Source organism: Callithrix jacchus, chromosome X (genome assembly GCF_049354715.1).
Source record: "Callithrix jacchus isolate 240 chromosome X, calJac240_pri, whole genome shotgun sequence".
Taxonomy (NCBI): Eukaryota; Metazoa; Chordata; class Mammalia; order Primates; family Cebidae; genus Callithrix; species Callithrix jacchus.
This window is the reverse complement of record NC_133524.1, coordinates 115,772,487-115,789,536: the sequence shown is the minus strand read 5'-3', so window position 1 is coordinate 115,789,536 and position 17,050 is coordinate 115,772,487. Positions and strand designations below refer to the sequence as shown.

Here is a 17,050-nt window from a genome sequence, read left to right as displayed (position 1 = left end):
AGCTGCAATCTTGCCACTGGCACTTCAGCCTGGATGATACAATGAGACCATGCCTCCAAAAAATAGGAAGTGATAGCAGGCTTATAAAATAATGATTACTAAATGGTTGCTTTTCTTTGGAGATGGAAAGAGGAAGTGGTCAAGTTTTCACTTACCACGCCTTCAATGACTGGGCTTTAGTGTATATTAATATATGTTATGACCTGAAAATCCCAAGTAAAAGTTTGGTGACATTGTTGTAAAAGTAACATATTCTGTTGTACTTCAGGATCATCCAGGGACGCAGCGTTCCCATCCAGGAGCTCGAAACCGAGGTCGATTCCGGTGCCCTGATGACAAGTCTGAAAATTCAGCAGTAAAAAGAAAGCAGGAAAGTGGTATTACCCATAGAAAGGGAGAGGATGGGTGTGATAGCTCACACCCGTAATCACAGCACTTTGGGAGGCCGAGGTGGGTGGATCACCTGAGGTCAGGAGTTTGAAACCAGCCTGGCCAACATGGTGAAACTGTCTCTACTAAAAACTCAAAAATTAGGTCGTCTGACCAAGTCTCAGCGCAGCGCACCGGCCGGCTTATCGCTGGCCTGGAGCCCACACCCACCGGGTCCCTGACCCCGCGCCCCCTGGGCGCCCCCCGTGCCGGGTTCCCAGCATGCCTCGCTCCCGTAAGGGCAACACGCTCCGAAAGGGTGGTCAGCGCCGTGGAGGAGGTGCCCAGAGCAGTGCCCAAGCTGACTCAGGTTCCAGTGAGGATGAGGCAGCCAGTGAGGCCCACAGCACCGCCAGTGAATGCCCCAGCCTTCTCAGCACCACTGCAGAGGACAGCCTTGGGGGGGATGTCGTGGATGAGCAGAGCCAGCAAGAAGACCTTGAGGAAAAGCTGAAGGAGTATGTGGACTGCCTCATAGACAAGAGTGCCAAGACCCGGCAGGGTGCTCTTGAGAGCCTGCGCCTGGCCCTGGCGTCCCGCCTACTCCCCGACTTCTTGCTGGAGTGCCGCCTCACACTAGCCGATGCCCTGGAAAAGTGCCTCAAGAAAGGGAAGGGTGAGGAACAGGCCCTGGCGGCTCCTGTGCTAGGCCTGCTCTGCGTGCAGCTGGGCCCTGGACCCAAGGGTGAGGAGCTGTTCCACAGCCTGCAGCCCCTGCTGGTCTCTGTGCTCAGTGACAGCACAGCTAGCCCTGCTGCCCAGCTCCACTGCGCTTCTTCTGCTCTTGGCCTGGGCTGCTGCGTGGCTGCCGCCGACATCCAGGACCTGGTCTCTTGCCTTGCCTGCTTAGAAAGTGTTTTCAGCCAGTTCTATGGCTTGGGTAGCTCTGCAACTCCTGTGGTCCCTGCCAGCCTGCACGGCCTACTCTGTGCTGCCCTGCAGGCCTGGGCATTACTGCTCACCATCTGCCCCAGCACCCACTTCAGCCACATCCTTGACAGGCAGCTGCCCCGGCTGCCCCAGCTCTTGTCCAGTGAAAGTGTGAACCTGCGGATTGCTGCCGGTGAAACCATTGCCCTGCTCTTTGAGCTTGCCCGGGACCTTGAGGAGGAGTTTGTTTACAAGGACATGGAGGCCCTCTGCAGTGCCCTGCGCACTCTGGCCACTGACAGCAACAAGTACCGTGCCAAGGCCGATCGCCGGCGCCAGCGCTCTACTTTCTGCGCCGTGCTGCACTCCGTGGAGAACAATGAGCTACTCCGTGACATCTTTGGGCTGGGCCCTGTGCTGGTGCTGGATGCTGCTGCCCTGAAGGCCTGCAAGGTTCCACGCTTCGAGAAGCACCTGTACAATGCCGCCACCTTCAAAGCCCGGACGAAGGCTCGAAGCCGTGTGCGGGACAAGCGGGCAGACATCCTGTGAAGCAGGACCAGCTGAAGAGGAGACTCTCCATACCTTTGGTCCGTATTCTTAACAGAAGACGGTGCGACAACTGGTCTCCACCAGTATTTGTCACTTTATTTTTTTAATGAGAAAACCAAAAACAGACATGGGGTGGGCAGCTGGGGGCCCAGACACTTGGGACCCTGGCTCCTTTGTCCCTGCATTCAGCCCTGTGGCCTCTTCCTGCCCTGTCTCAGGCCAGGCTAAATATGCGCCTGTCCCAGGGCTGTGGGGCAGGCACTAGGGGACCTTTCCCTTCCTTTTCTTTCTCAGGCCTTGCTCCCCTAGGATGACCCACTCTTAGGTGGGTGGTGGCATCTGGACAAATGCCACCACAGCAGGTGGGGAGGCAAAGCTACCTGGAATGGATTTGTGTGCTGATTTTTAAGGATTATTAGAGATATTAAACAGAATGCTCAGCCTTCAAAAAAAAAAAATTCAAAAATTAGCCAGGCATGGTGGCAGGTGCCTGTAGTCCCAGCTACTCGGGAGACTGAGGCAGGAGAATTGCTTGAACTCAGGAGGTGGAGGTTGCGGTGATCCATAATTCTGCCACTGCACTCCAGCCTGGGCAACAGAGTGAGACTCCATCTCTAAAAAATAAAAGAAAAAAAGGAGAGGAGTACGCAGTTGAGGAGTAAGTTTTGCATCAAAGCAGGAATCCAATCAGAGGTTCAGAATTGGAAGTACAATTTCATTTTTTTGCAGTTTCCAAAATTCAACCTTAAAGTCTCAGAAAAAGCTAATAGCGAGGACATACATTACAATTTGCAGGGGGAAATGTCAAATGAGGAGTTTGTCACGTATGACATGAGAGAAAAGTAAGAGCTGGTCCTAAAATCAAAAGCTGCCGTTCATCCTGAATTGAATTTCTGAATTTTGGTGGAGCAGAGTCGCTTTGAAGCCTTGTTCCCCTCTAGTTATACTGAATTGCTGATGATAACTGTTGACTCTGGGTAGTGTAGAAGTCACAAGCGTGTTCTTGTAGCACAAGTACAGAGAAGGATAGAACAAACTTTCATTGATGCAAACATTTAAATAGTCATGTTACTTCTGTATCCAATGTCCTAAAGTTTTAGGATTAGTTTTAGTTTTTTATTTGCTTTTATGAGATTAGCATGAGGAATATTTGTAAACATCTCATTTTGTCTTCCTTCAGCATTTTTTCTATTAAGAGGTAAGATGTAGTCCTTGTTGGATTCTTGACAATCTAGGTTGTTTTATCTCAGGTCTCGTGATCTGAGCACATACCCTCTCCAGGAGGGAAACTGAACCAATGTCTGTTGTTGTTAGATGGCAACTTTTAGTCTCAGCTTGTTTTGTTGTGATGTTGATAAATAGTAACAGCATCCAAGTATGAAGCTAAGTGTGGTAAGTCACTTTACTAAATAGCTATGAGTTTTGAGAAATTAATTTTTTGATGCTGAATTAACCTCTTAGAAGTATTGAAAGGGGATGAATAGTATTAGTTTCTGCCTTCACTAGCATGCCTTTGTTTTGTCCAGGGAATAATCAGTTCATAGTTCATTCCTGTATTGGGCCTTATTGCATTGCTAGCTATAAAGAAATACCTAAGACTGGGTTGTTTATAAGAAAAGAGGTTTAGTTGGCCCACAGTTCTGCAAGCTGTATAAGCATGGCATCTGACATCGCTAAGATTCTGGGAGGCCTCAGGGAGCTTTTACCCATGGCAGAAGTTGAAGCAGGGGCAGGCATCTCATATCAAAGAGTGAGCAAGTGAGTGTGGGGAGGAGGTGCCACACTTTACAACAACCAGATATGTAAGAACTCACTATGGAGAGGACAGCACTAAGCCATGAGGGATCCGCCCCATAACCCAAACACCCCACCAGGCCCCACCTCCAACACTGGGCATTATATTTCCATGAGATTTGGGTGGGGACAAATATCCATACTACGTCAACTGTTCTGGTCTCATAAAAACAAAATGTTTAGACAGCATCCTTGAGCTTTTGCCTGATTTTCATTCATCCTGCTAGCCCTTCCTAACATGTCATCTGTTCGCCTTTACTTACTAAATCACCACTTTATGTTTGCGCAGCTTTTAGAAACAGGTAGCCCAAGAGGCAGGTACAAGAGCCACCAAAAATGATTGAAAGTGAATGATTCTCAACTGGGTGAAAGTCCTAAGGGAAGGGAAAATTTCAAGAAGGAGAATGGCTGATGATGTCCCATGTCACAGAGAGGTTAAGAAATGGAAGTGTTCATTGGATTTGGGAGTCGTGAGGTCATTAGTGAACTATTGAGACTGATGACCTAAAAGAGACAGAAACCCTGTTACAGTGAGGGGTGAATGGCAGGTGGGAAATGGATGAGTGGATTTGGAATTCATCTCCTTTTAGGTGGCCATTGTAGTCATGGCCATTCTGTCACTTTAGTGGGAGAGAGTGAAGTAAGAAAAGCAGACCTAGGGCCCAGCCTTGAATAATGCTAACATTACATAGAGGTAAGGAAATGAATCTACAAAGACAGAGAAGCAGTAGCCAGAGAGTAGGAGAAAAACCAGAAGACTCTGGGTTACTTAATCCAAGAGAAAAGTGTTTCAAGAAAGAGGAGTGGCCAGCAGGGTACGATGCTGCTGAATGGCCAAGCACGATGCCTTAAAAAGGCCATGGTATTCAGTGACTTGCAAATCACTGATGCCCTAGAATTATGGGGCATAGAAGATCAGGTTGAGAATGGAAACAATATACAACCTTTTAGAGAAGTACAAGGGATCTTCAAAGGTCTGTGGACCCTTAGTTCTACTCTGAGGCCTCCTTCGCATTCTCCTGAACCTATAAATGTGTCACTCTCGTAAAAAAATCATGGCTTGCAATGAGTTCCTATATGGATTTTAAAATTTTTATTTGTTTACAAGAAGTATTGCTGTATTGCCCTGGCTGGAGTGCAGTGGTGCGATCTCAACTCAATGCATCCTCCACCTCCCACATTCAAGTGATTCTTCTGCCTCAGCCTCCCAAGTAGCTGTGACTATAGGCATGTGCTAACATGCCCAGCTAATTTTTGTATTTTTAGTAGAGACAGGGTTTCACTATGCTGGCCAGGCTGGTCTCGAACTTCTGACCTTGTGATTTGCCCGCCTCAGCCTCTGAAAGTACTACGATTATAGGCATGAGCCACTGCTCCCAGACTTCTTTTTTATTTAAAGGTATGGTCTCCCTCTGTCACCCAGGCTGGAGTGCAATGGCACAGTGAAGGCTCACTGCAGCCTTGACCTCCCAGATTCAAACGATTCTCCTTCCCCAATCTCCCAAGTAGCTGGCATTACAGGTGCCTGCCACCACACCCAGCTTATTTTTGTATTTGTACTAGAGAAAGGGGTACACCACCTAGGCAGGCCGGTCTTGAACTCCTGACGGCAACTGATCTGCCCACCTAGACCTCTCCAGATATTGCAATTACAGGCATGAACCACTACACCGGCCTGTGTGTTTTCTTTTTTCTTTTCTTTGACACAGAGTTTTGCTCTTGTTGCCCCAGCTGGAGTGCAATGATGCGATCTTGTCTCACTACAGCCTTTGGCACCCAGGTTGAAGTGATTCCCCTGTCTCAGCCTCCTGAGTAACTGGGATTATAGGCATGTGACACCACGCCAAGCTAATTTTTTCTATTTTTAGTAGAGATGGGGTTTCTCCATGTTCGTCAGTCTGGTCTTGAACTCCCAACTCCAGGTGGTCCGCCCGCCTCAGCCTCCCAAAGTCCCAAAGTGCTGGCATTACAAGCATGAGCCACCGCGCCTGGCTTTTTTTTTTTTTTTTTTTTTCTTTTTAACATGAAGTCTCATTCTGTTGCCCAGGGTAGAATGCAGTGGCCTGATCTTGGCTCACTACAACCTCCACCCTCTGAGTTGAAGCAGTTCTTTTTTTTTTTTTTTTTTTTTGAGGTGGAGTCTCACTCTGTCGCCCAGGCTGAAGTGCAGTGGCACAATCTTGGCTCACTGCAACCTCTGCCTCCCGGGTTCAAGCGATTCTCCTGTCTCAGCCTCCTGAGTAGCTGGGATTACAGGCACGCGCCACCACGCCCAGCTAATTTTTGTATTTGTAGAACAGACGGGGTTTCACCATGTTGATCAGGCTGCTCTTGAACTCCTGACCTCATGATCTGCCCTCCTCGGCCTCCCAAAGTGTTGGGATTACAGGCATCAGCCACCTTGCCAACCGAGTTGAAGCAATTCTTGTGCCTCAGCCGCCCGAGTAGCTAGGATTATAGGCACCCACCACCACACCTGGCGAATTTTTGTATTTTTAGTAGCAACAGGTTTTCACTCTGTTGGCCAGGCTGGTCTCGAACTCCTGACCTCAGGTGATACACCTGCCTTGGCCTCCCAAAGTGCTGGCATTACGGGCATGAGTCACTGCACCCAGCCTGGACATTTTTTTGTTTTTTTTTGCAGGGGAGGGGGATGAAGTCTCACTCTTGTTTGCCAGGCTGGAGTGCAATGGTGGGATCTTGGCTCACTCACTGCAACTTCTGCTTCCCGGGTTCAAGCAATTCTCCTACCCTCAGCCTCCCAAGTAGCTGGGATTATAGGCGCCTGCCACAATGCCTGGCTAATTTTTATATTATTAGTAGAGATGGGGTTCCACCATGTTGGCCAGGGTGTTCTCAAACTCCTGAACTCAGGTGATCCACTCGCCTTGGCCTCCCAGAACACTGGGATTACAGGGGTAAACCACCATGTCTGGCCAATGCGTTTCAGTTAGAGAACAAAGAGGATTAATTTTTTTCCATGCAAATTGATGTGGATGACCTGCTGCTGCAGGCTTCATCTTCAACCTCATCATGTCCCTTCTTACAAGTTATCCATATGTAGACTGCTGATTCCTTTAGGGACATTGCTTTACTTTTGGTAAAGCATTAGTGATTTCTCCATTCTTCTACTCAAGCCTCACCTTAAATTCTATGTTTGTTCTTCCTTCAATTTTAGCAGAATCCATTTTGCTCTGATAGGGGCCTTTTTCAAACTGATGACGTCTCCTTTTTAATATCTCAAACTACATCCTTTGAGATATTTTTTAACGAGTTAGTACCAATTAATTTTGGTGCTGAAAGATTTTGCAATCGATGCGTAATTTCTCGATAATACACATTTTCCATGGACTTTTTGAAGACTTCTTATATGGCTGTTGATATGATTGGGCTCTGTGCCCCCACCCAAATTTCATCTTAAATTGTAATCCTCATGTGTCAAGGGAGGAGCTGGTGGGAGGTGATTGGATTGTGGGGGCAGTTTCCCACAGGCTAATCTTGTGACAGTGAGTGAGTCTCACAGGATCTGATGGTTTTAAACAAGGCAGTTCTTCCTATGCTCACACTTCACCTCTAGTCTGCTGCCATGTAACATGTGTCCTCTTCCCCTTCTGCCATGATTATAAGCTTCCTGAGGAAACTTTCCTGGGGGCAGCCATGTGGAATTGTTAATTAAACCTTTTCGGCTGGGCACAATGGCTCACATCTGTAATCCCAGGACTTTGGGAGGCCGAGGCAGGTGGATCACTTGAGGTCAGGAGTTCAAGACCAGCCTAGCAAACATGGCGAAACCCCATCTCCACTAAAAATACAAAAAATTAGCTGGGCGTGCTGGCACCTGCCTATAATTCCAGCTACTCAGGAGGCTAAGGCAGGAGAAGCACTTAAACCTGGGAGGTGGAGGTTGCAGTCAACCAAGATCGTGCCATTGGACTTCAGCCTGGGTGACAAGAGAGAGACTCCATCTCATTAAAAAAATAAATTAAACCTCTTATCTATATATATTACCCACTCTCGGGTATTTTTTCTGCTAGTATGAAAACTGACTAATACAGCTGTGAAAGAAATGGAGATACCTAGGTTAATGATGTTAATGAAGCAGTATTTTAAATAGGAGAAAGTAAGTTTAGAAGCAAAAGGAAATCTCTAGAAAGATGAATACCCAAGAGAAAGAGGCAACTAATAGTGTAGGCTTCCTGCAAAGGCAGATGAAAATGGAACCCAGGGTAGAGGTTAGAGGAGTCGGCCTTAGGAGAAGCAACGCTCATGAACCACCAAGCATGAGTTGATACCGCTTGCCTCTTTGTCTAGCCTGTCGCCAGCCACCTCAAGGCTGTCTATGTCAGCCTCTCCCTCTTTTGTTCTACTTGCCTTGCCTGTCCAGCTCTGGGTAAACTGCACTTCCGCACTCCATCCTCTTAAATTTCTTCCACTGGCTCATTCATTTAGCAAACATGTACCGATCCTTGACTGTGTGTCCAGCCCTGGAGGTCAGGGATTCAAATAAGTCCCTGTGCCTGTGGAACTCATGTTTCAGTGTTGGCAAGAGACAAGTAGCAGTAGTCAGATCATGATGCACGATGTCAGAAGGGTCGTAGTAGCACGGGGTGGAGTGGGAGCCTCCTGCCCCTAAGCTGCAAGTGTTGCTGGAGAAAATCCCTCAACCAGATCAACTGGCAAAACCACAGGAGCGCCCTCCCTCCTGCTAAGCGATTTTTAAAACCCATCTTAAATTGATATCCTTTCCCAGCGCCACCTTTCTTCTTCTAATTTTCCACCTTGCTCTCATTTCTTATGTTGCAGACAAGGGGGGTAAGGACCACTTCCTCATAAAGCGTAATTTCATGTCCTTGATAACTAAAGGCCAGGCACAGTGGCTCATGCCTGTAATTCCAGCACTTTGGGAGGCCAAAGCAGGTGGATCACTTGAGGTCAGCAGTTGGAGACAAACCTGGCCTACATGGTGAAACCCCGTCTCTACTAAAAGTACAAAAATTAGCCGGGCATGTTGGGGTGCACCTGTAGTTCCAGTACTCGGCAGACTGAGGCAGGAGAATTGCCTGAATTTGAGAGGCAGAGGTTGCAGTGAGCCAAGATTGCACCACTGCACTCCAGCCTGGGCAACAAGAGCAAAACTCTGTCTAAAAAAAAGAAAAAAAAAGAAGGCGGGGCGCCATGGCTCACACCTGTAATCCAGCACTTTAGGAGGCTGAGATGGGTGGATCACGAGGTCAGGAGTTCGAGACCAGCCTGTCCAACACGGTGAAACCCTGTCTCTACTAAAAATATGAAAAATTAACCAGGCGTGGTGGCACTCACCTATAATCCCCGCTACTCCAGAGGCTGAGTCAGGAGAATCGCTTGAACTTGGGAGCTGGAGGTTGCAGTGAGCTGAGATCTGGCCACTAACTCTAGCCTGGGCAACGGAGCGAGACTCTGTCACAAAAAAAAAAAAAAGAAAGAAAGAAAGAAAGAAATGGGCCAAGCATGATGGCTAATGCAGGTAATCTTAGCATTTCGGAGGCCAAGGTGGGAGGATTACTTAACTTCAGGAATTCAAGACCAGCCTGGATAACATAGAGAGACCCCATCTCTATTAAAAATTTTTAAAACTTAGCCCAATGTGACAGAGCGTGCCTGCAATCCCAACTACTAGGGAGCTGAGGTGGGAGGATTGCTTGTGTCTGGTATGTTGAGGCTGCAGTGAGCCACAATCTTGCCATTTGCACTTCAGCCTGGGTGACAAAATGAGAACATGTCTCAAAAAAAGGAACTTATACTAGGCTTGTAAAATAATAATTGTGAAATGATTTCTTTTCTTTGGAGATGGAGAGAAGAAGTGGTCAAGGTGTCATTTACCATGCCTTCACATTTTTGGTCTTAAATAACTGGGCTTTAGTATATATTAACATACAAGTTATGACTTGAAAATCCCATGTAAAAGCTGAGTAGCATTGTTGTAACAGTAACATATGTCATTGTACTTCAGGATTATCCAGAGATGCAACGTTACCAACAAGGAGCTCGAAGCCAAGGTCGACTCTGGTACCCTGAAGACAACACCAAGTCTGGAGATTCAGCACTAGAAAGAAAGCAGGAAAGTGGTATTAGCCATACAAAAGAAGAGGAGAGGCCGGGTGTGGTGGCTCATGCCTGTAATCCCAGCACCTTGGGAGGCCAAGGTGAATGGATCACCTGAGGTCAGGAGTTTGAGACCAGCCTGGCCAACATGGTGAAACCCTGTCTCTACTAAAAATACAAAATTTAGCTGGGCGTGGTGGCAGGCACCTGTAGTCTCAGATACTTGGGAGGCTAAGGCAGGAGAATTGCTTGAACTCAGGAGGCAGAGGTTCCAGTGAGCCATGATCTTGCCAGGCAGAGGTTCCAGTGAGCCATCATCTTGCCACTGCACTCCAGCCTGGGCAACAGAGCAAGACTCTGTCTCCAAAAAAAAAAAAAAAGAGAGAGAGAGGAGAGGAGAGGAGAGGAGTATATAGCAGAGGAGTAAGTTTTGCCTCAAAGCAGGAATCTGATCAGATGTCAGAATTGAAATTATAATCTCATTGTTTTTGCAATTTTTATAAATTAACTTTAAAGTGTCAGAAAAAGGTAATGGTGAGGACATGCATTGCAATTTGCAGGGAGTTCATTACCTGTGACACGAGAGAAAAGTAAGACCTGTTTCTAAAATCAAAAGCTGCTGTTCATCCTGAATTGAATTTCTGAATTTTGGTGGAGCAGAGTCGCTTTGAAGCCTTGTTCCCCTCTAGTTATACTGAATTGCTGATGATAACTGTTGACTCTGGGTAGTGTAGAAGTCACAAGCGTGTCCTTGTAGCACAAGTACAGGGAAGGATAGAACAAACTTTCATTGATGCAAACATTTAAATAGTCATGTTACTTCTGTATCCAATGTCCTAAAGTTTTGGGATTAGTTTTAGTTTTTTATTTGCTTTTATGAGCTTAGCATGAGGAATATTTGTAAACATCTCATTTTGTCTTCCTTCAGCATTTTTTCTATCAAGAGGTAAGATGTAGTCCTTGTTGGATTCTTGACAATCTAGGTTGTTTTATCTCAGGTCTCGTGATCTGAGCACATACCCTCTCCAGGAGGGAAACTGAACCAATGTCTGTTGTTGTTAGATGGCAACTTTTAGTCTCAGCTTGTTTTGTTGTGATGTTGATAAATAGTAACAGCATCCAAGTATGAAGCTAAGTGTGGTAAGTCACTTTACTAAATAGCTGTGAGTTTTGAGAAATTAATTTTTTGATACTGAATTAACCTCTTAGAAGTATTGACAGGGGATGAATGATGTTAGTTTCTTCCTTCACTAGCATGGCTTTGTCCACCAGGGAATGATCAGTTCATGGTTCACTCCTATATTAGGCCATTCTTGCATTGCTGTAAGGAAATACCTGAGACTGGGTAGTTGATAAGAAAAGAGGTTTGGCCAGGCGCAGTGGCTCATGCCTGTTATCCTAGCACTTTGGGAGGCCGAGGTGGGAGAATCAGTTGATGTCAGGAGTTCGAGACCAGCCTGGCCAACATGGTGAAACCTGTCTCTACTAAAAATACAAAAAAATTAGCCAGGCATGGTGGCACATGCCTGTAGTCCCAGCTACTCAGGAGGCTGAGGGAGGAGAATTGCCTGAATCCAGGAGGTGGAGGTTGCGGTGAGCCGAGATTGCGCCATTGCACTCCAGCCTGGGTAACAAGAGCGAAACTCCGTCTCAAAAAAAAAAAAGAAAAAAGAAAAAAAAAGAGATTTATTTGGCTCACAGTTCTGCAGGCTGTACAAGCGAGGCATCTCAGATTGCTCAGCTTCTGGGAGGCCTCAGAGAGCTTTTACTCATGGCAGAAGGTGAAGCAAGGGCAGGCATTTCACATCACAGAGTGAGCAAGAGAGTGAGTGTGGGGAGGAGGTGCCACACTTTACAACAACCAGATCTGTAAGAACTCACTATGGAGAGGGCAGCACTAAGCCATGAGGGATCCGCCCCATAACCCAAACACCCCACCAGGCCCCACCTCCAACACTGGGCATTATATGGCCTTGAGATTTGGGTGGGGACAAGTATCCAAACCACATCAACTCTTCTTGTTCTGTAAGAACAAAATGTTTAGACAACATCCTCGAGCTTTTGCCTGATTTTCATTCATCCTGCCAGTCCTTCCTGAGCTACCGTGTCCTACCACAAATGGATTTTTAAAAGAACATAGGCCAGGCATGGTGGCTTCCACCTGTAATCCCAACACTTTGGGAGGCTGAGGTGGGTGGATCACCTGAGGTCAGGAGTTCAAGACCAGTCTGGCCAACATGGCGAAACCCCATCTCTACCAAAAAATACAAAAACAAAAAATTTAGCCAGGCATGGTGGCATGCACCTGTAGTCCAGAGTTCTCCGGAGGCTCAGGCAGCAGAATCACTTGAACCCGTGAGGTGGAGGTTGCAGTGAGCCGAGATCACGCCACTACACTCCTGCCTAGGTGACAGAATAAGACTCCAAACCCCCAAACCCCCCAAAGAAAGGCCAAGCGTGGTGTCACTCACACGCCTGTTGTCCTAGCACTTTGGGAGGCCAAGGCAGATGTTTCACTTGAGATCAGGGGTCCGAGACCAGCCTTGCTAACATGGCAAAACCCCGTCTCTACTAAAAATACAAAAATTAGCCAGGCCCAGTGGCAGGGGCCTGTAATCCCAACTACTCAGGAGGCTGAGGCAGGAGAATTGCTAGAACCAAGAAGGCGGAGGTTGCAGTAAGCTGAAATCGCACCACTGCACTTCTGCCTGGGTGACAGAGCCAGACTCCATCTGAAAAAAGAAAAGAAACAGAAAAAAAGGAAAGTTTGTAGAAAATAGAACTAAAAGGAAAAAATATAAATTTCTCATCATAAGCTCCACCAAGGTCAAGACACTTTCGTCAGCAATGATACTGGCCATTTATTTATTTATTTTTGTCTCTTGCTCACAATTGGATACTAACCATTTCATCCATCCCCAAAGAAGTGGAGGTCCTGGGAATTTAACCACATCAATGCACTCTTTCTTACATTATCAGTTGAAGAGAAATGGGTGCCCTTTACAGACTTTTTAAGACTAGAAAACAAAAAGGTGTCAGAAGGAGCTAAATTCCTACTGTAAGGTAGATGCCTAATGGTTTCCCATTGAAACTCTCAAATTGCACTTGTTTGATGAGGCGCATGAGCAGAAGCTTTGCTGAAGTAGAAAAGGCCTCTCTGGTGAAGCTTTCCTGGGCATTTTGCTGCTAACGCTTTGGCTTTCTCAAAACACTCATAATAAGCAGGTGTGATTATTCTTCCACCCTCCAGAAAGTCAACAAGGGAAGTTCCTCAAGCAGCTCAATAAACTATTGCCATGGCCTTTGCTCTTGGCCAGTCCACTTTGCTTTGACTGGACCACTTCTACCTCTTTGGAGCCATTACTCTGATTATACTTTGCCTTCAGAGTCATACTGGGAAAGCCATGTATCACCTCCTGTTACGCTTTCCAGATTGCTGCTTTATGATCTATTGGTTGGTACCAACGTAATTGTGGCTTTTGACATTCCATGGCATAAACAGCAATTAATATGCAGCAACCTAATAGATCCCACTTGTTTAAAATTTCCATCGAAAGCTCTGCTCTCTTCTGCAGTTGATCTGGTTTTGGCACCCATCAAGTGGAAAGTTTGCTCAACTTTTAATTTTTCAGTCAGAATTGTGTAAGCTGAAACAATTGGGATGTCTATGGTGTTGGCTGTTGTTTCTGCTGTTAATTGTTGGTCCTTTTCTTTTTTTGAGACAGAGTCTCACTCTTTCACAGAGGTTGGAGGCCAGTAGCATGATCTTGCCTCACTGCAACCTCCACCTCTGGGTTCAATAATTCTCCTGCCTCAGCCTCCAGAGTAGTTGGGATTAGAGGCACCTGCCACCCACCCCACCCCCCAGATAATTTGTATATATTTATTAGATGTGGGGTTTCACCACGTTGGCCAGACTGATCTCGAACTTCTGACCACAGGTGATCCGCCCGACTTGGCCTCCCAGAGTGCTGGGATTACAGGGGCGAACCACCATGTCTGGCCAATGCGTTTCAGTTAGAGAACAAAGAGGATTCATTTTTTTCCTTACAAATTGATGCGAATGACCTGCTGCTGCAGGCTTCATCTTCAACATCATCTTGTCCCTTCTTACAAGTTTTTCATATGTAAACTGCTGATTTATTTAGGGGCATTGTCCCCATAAACATTTGGTAAAGCATCAGTGATTTTACCATTCTTCCACCCAAACATCACCTTAATGTTTGTTCTTCCTTCAGTTTTAGCAGAATTCAGTTTGCTCTGATACTGGCTTTTTAAAAAGTGATGATTTCTCCTTTTTCATACCTCAGACTGGATCCTGTTGATGTATTTTTTAACGAGTTAGTAACAGTTTCTTTTGGTACCAAAAGATTTTGCAATCTATGCATAGTTTCTTGATAATAACTTTTTGAAGACTTCTCATATGGTTGTTGATACGATTGGGCTCTGTGCCCCCACCCACATCTCATTTTGAATTGTAATCCTCATTTGTCAAGGGAGGAACTTGGTGGGAGGTGATTTGATTATGGAGGCAGTTTCCCACATGCTGATTTCATGATAGTGAAAGAGTCTCAGATCTGATCGTTTTATACAAGGCAGTTTTTCCTATGCTCACACTTGACCTCTGGTCTGCTGCCATGTAAGATGTGCCTGCTTCCCCTTCTGCCATGATTGTAAATTTCCTGAGGCTTCCCAAGCCATGTGGAATTGTGAGTGAATTAGACCTCTTCCCTTTCTATATTATGTAGTCTCAGGTATTTCTTTCTACCGGTGTGAAAACTCACTAATACAGCTCTGAAAGAAATGGAGATACACAGATTAATGGTTTTAATGAAGCATCATTTTAAATATGAGAACGTAAGTTTAGAAGCCAAAAGGAAAGCTCTAGATGGATGAATATCCAAGAGAAAGGACAAGTAATAGTGTAGGCTTCCTGTAAAAGGCAGGTGAAAATGGAAGCCAAAGTAGAGGTTAGAGGAGAAACAATGTTCCTGAATGACCAAGCATGAGTTGATACCGCTTGCCTCTTTGTCTAGCCTGTCGCCAGCCATCTCAAGGCTGTCTATGTCAGCATCTCCCTCTTTTCTTCTACTTGCCTTGCCTGTCCAGCTCTGGGTAAACTGCACTTCCCCACCCCACCCTCTTAAATTTCTTCCACTGGCTCATTCATTTAGCAAACATGTACCGATCCTTGACTGTGTGTCCAGCCCTGGAGGTCAGGGATTCAAATAAGTCCCTGTGCCTGTGGAACTCATGTTTCAGTGTTGGCAAGAGACAAGTAGCAGTAGTCAGATCATGATGCACGATGTCAGAAGGGTCGTAGTAGCACGGGGTGGAGTGGGAGCCTCCTGCCCCTAAGCTGCAAGTGTTGCTGGAGAAAATCCCTCAACCAGATCAACTGGCAAAACCACAGGAGCGCCCTCCCTCCTGCTAAGCGATTTTTAAAACCCATCTTAAATTGATATCCTTTCCCAGCGCCACCTTTCTTCTTCTAATTTTCCACCTTGCTCTCATTTCTTATGTTGCAGACAAGGGGGGTAAGGACCACTTCCTCATAAGGCATAATTTCATGTCCTTGATAACTATGGGCCAGGCACAGTGGCTCATGCCTGTAATTCCAGCACTTTGGGAGGCCAAGGCGGGTGGATCACTTGAGGTCAGCAGTTGGAGACAAATCTGGCCTACATGGTGAAACCCCGTCTCTACTAAAAATACAAAAATTAGCCGGGCATGTTGGGGTGCACCTGTAGTTCCAGTACTCGGCAGACTGAGGCAGGAGAATTGCCTGAATTTGAGAGGCAGAGGTTGCAGTGAGCTGAGACTGCAAACTGCACTCTAGCCTGGGCAACAAGAGCAAAATTTTGTCTCAAGAAAAAAAAAAAAAAAAGAATGAGCCAAGCGTGATGCCTCATGCAGGTAATCCTAGCATTTGGGAGGCCAAGGCAGGAGGATAGCTTAACTTCAGGAACTCAAGACCATCCTGGATAACATAGGGAGACCGCATCTCTATTAAAAAATTTAAAACGTAGCCCAGTATGGTGGAGCGTGTCTGCAATCCCAGCTGCTAGGGCACTGAGGTGGGAGGATCGCTTGAGTCTGGAATTATTGAGGCTGCAGTGAGCTGCAATCTTGCCACTAGCACTTCAGCCTGGATGATACAATGAGACCATGCCTCCAAAAAATAGGAAGTGATAGCAGGCTTATAAAATAATGATTACTAAATGGTTGCTTTTCTTTGGAGATGGAAAGAGGAAGTGGTCAAGTTGTCATTTACCATGCCTTCAATGACTGGGCTTTAGTGTATATTAATATATGTTATGACCTGAAAATCCCAAGTAAAAGTTTGGTGACATTGTTGTAAAAGTAACATATTCTGTTGTACTTCAGGACCATCCAGGGACGCAGCGTTCCCACCCAGGAGCTCGAAACCGAGGTCGATTCCGGTGCCCTGATGACAAGTCTGAAGATTCAGCAGTAAAAAGAAAGCAGGAAAGTGGTATTACCCATAGAAAGGGAGAGGATGGGTGTGATAGCTCACACCCGTAATCACAGCACTTTGGGAGGCCGAGGTGGGTGGATCACCTGAGGTCAGGAGTTTGAAACCAGCCTGGCCAACATGGTGAAACTCTGTCTCTACTAAGAATTCAAAAATTAGCCAGGCATGGTGGCAGGTGCCTGTAGTCCCAGCTACTTGGGAGACTGAGGCGGGAGAATTGCTTGAACTCAGGAGGTGGAGGTTGCGGTTATCCATAATTGTGCCACTGCACTCCAGCCTAGGCCACAGAGTGAGACTCCATCTCTAAAAAATAAAAGAAAAAGAAAAGGAGAGGAGTACGCAGTTGAGGAGTAAGTTTTGCGTCAAAGCAGGAATCCAATCAGAGGTTCAGAATTGGAAGTACAATTTCATTTTTTTGCAGTTTCCAAAATTCAACCTTAAAGTCTCAGAAAAAGCTAATAGCGAGGACATACATTACAATTTGCAGGGGGAAATGTCAAATGAGGAGTTTGTCACGTATGACACGAGAGAAAAGTAAGAGCTGGTCCTAAAATCAAAAGCTGCCGTTCATCCTGAATTGAATTTCTGAATTTTGGTGGAGCAGAGTCGCTTTGAAGCCTTGTTCCCCTCTAGTTATACTGAATTGCTGATGATAACTGTTGACTCTGGGTAGTGTAGAAGTCACAAGCGTGTTCTTGTAGCACAAGTACAGAGAAGGATAGAACAAACTTTCATTGATGCAAACATTTAAATAGTCATGTTACTTCTGTATCCAATGTCCTAAAGTTTTAGGATTAGTTTTAGTTTTTTATTTGCTTTTATGAGCTT

The 17,050-nt window shown here is 46.0% G+C and overlaps 1 pseudogene across 7 annotated transcripts in view; it reads left to right on the top strand.

Annotated features, from left to right (window-relative positions):
* Nucleotides 1-640: 640 nt before the first annotated feature.
* The window catches only part of LOC128930710 (interferon-related developmental regulator 2 pseudogene), a 76,227-nt pseudogene continuing 59,817 nt past the window's right edge, over nt 641-17,050 (top strand). For 4 of the 7 annotated variants that reach the window (XR_013531526.1, XR_013531527.1, XR_008479006.2 and 1 more), the window contains exon 1: nt 641-17,050. This exon is cut by the window's right edge. The product of XR_013531526.1 is annotated as an interferon-related developmental regulator 2 pseudogene, transcript variant X5 (transcript). The other 3 variants (XR_013531528.1, XR_013531523.1, XR_013531525.1) reach the window with 3 other exon arrangements.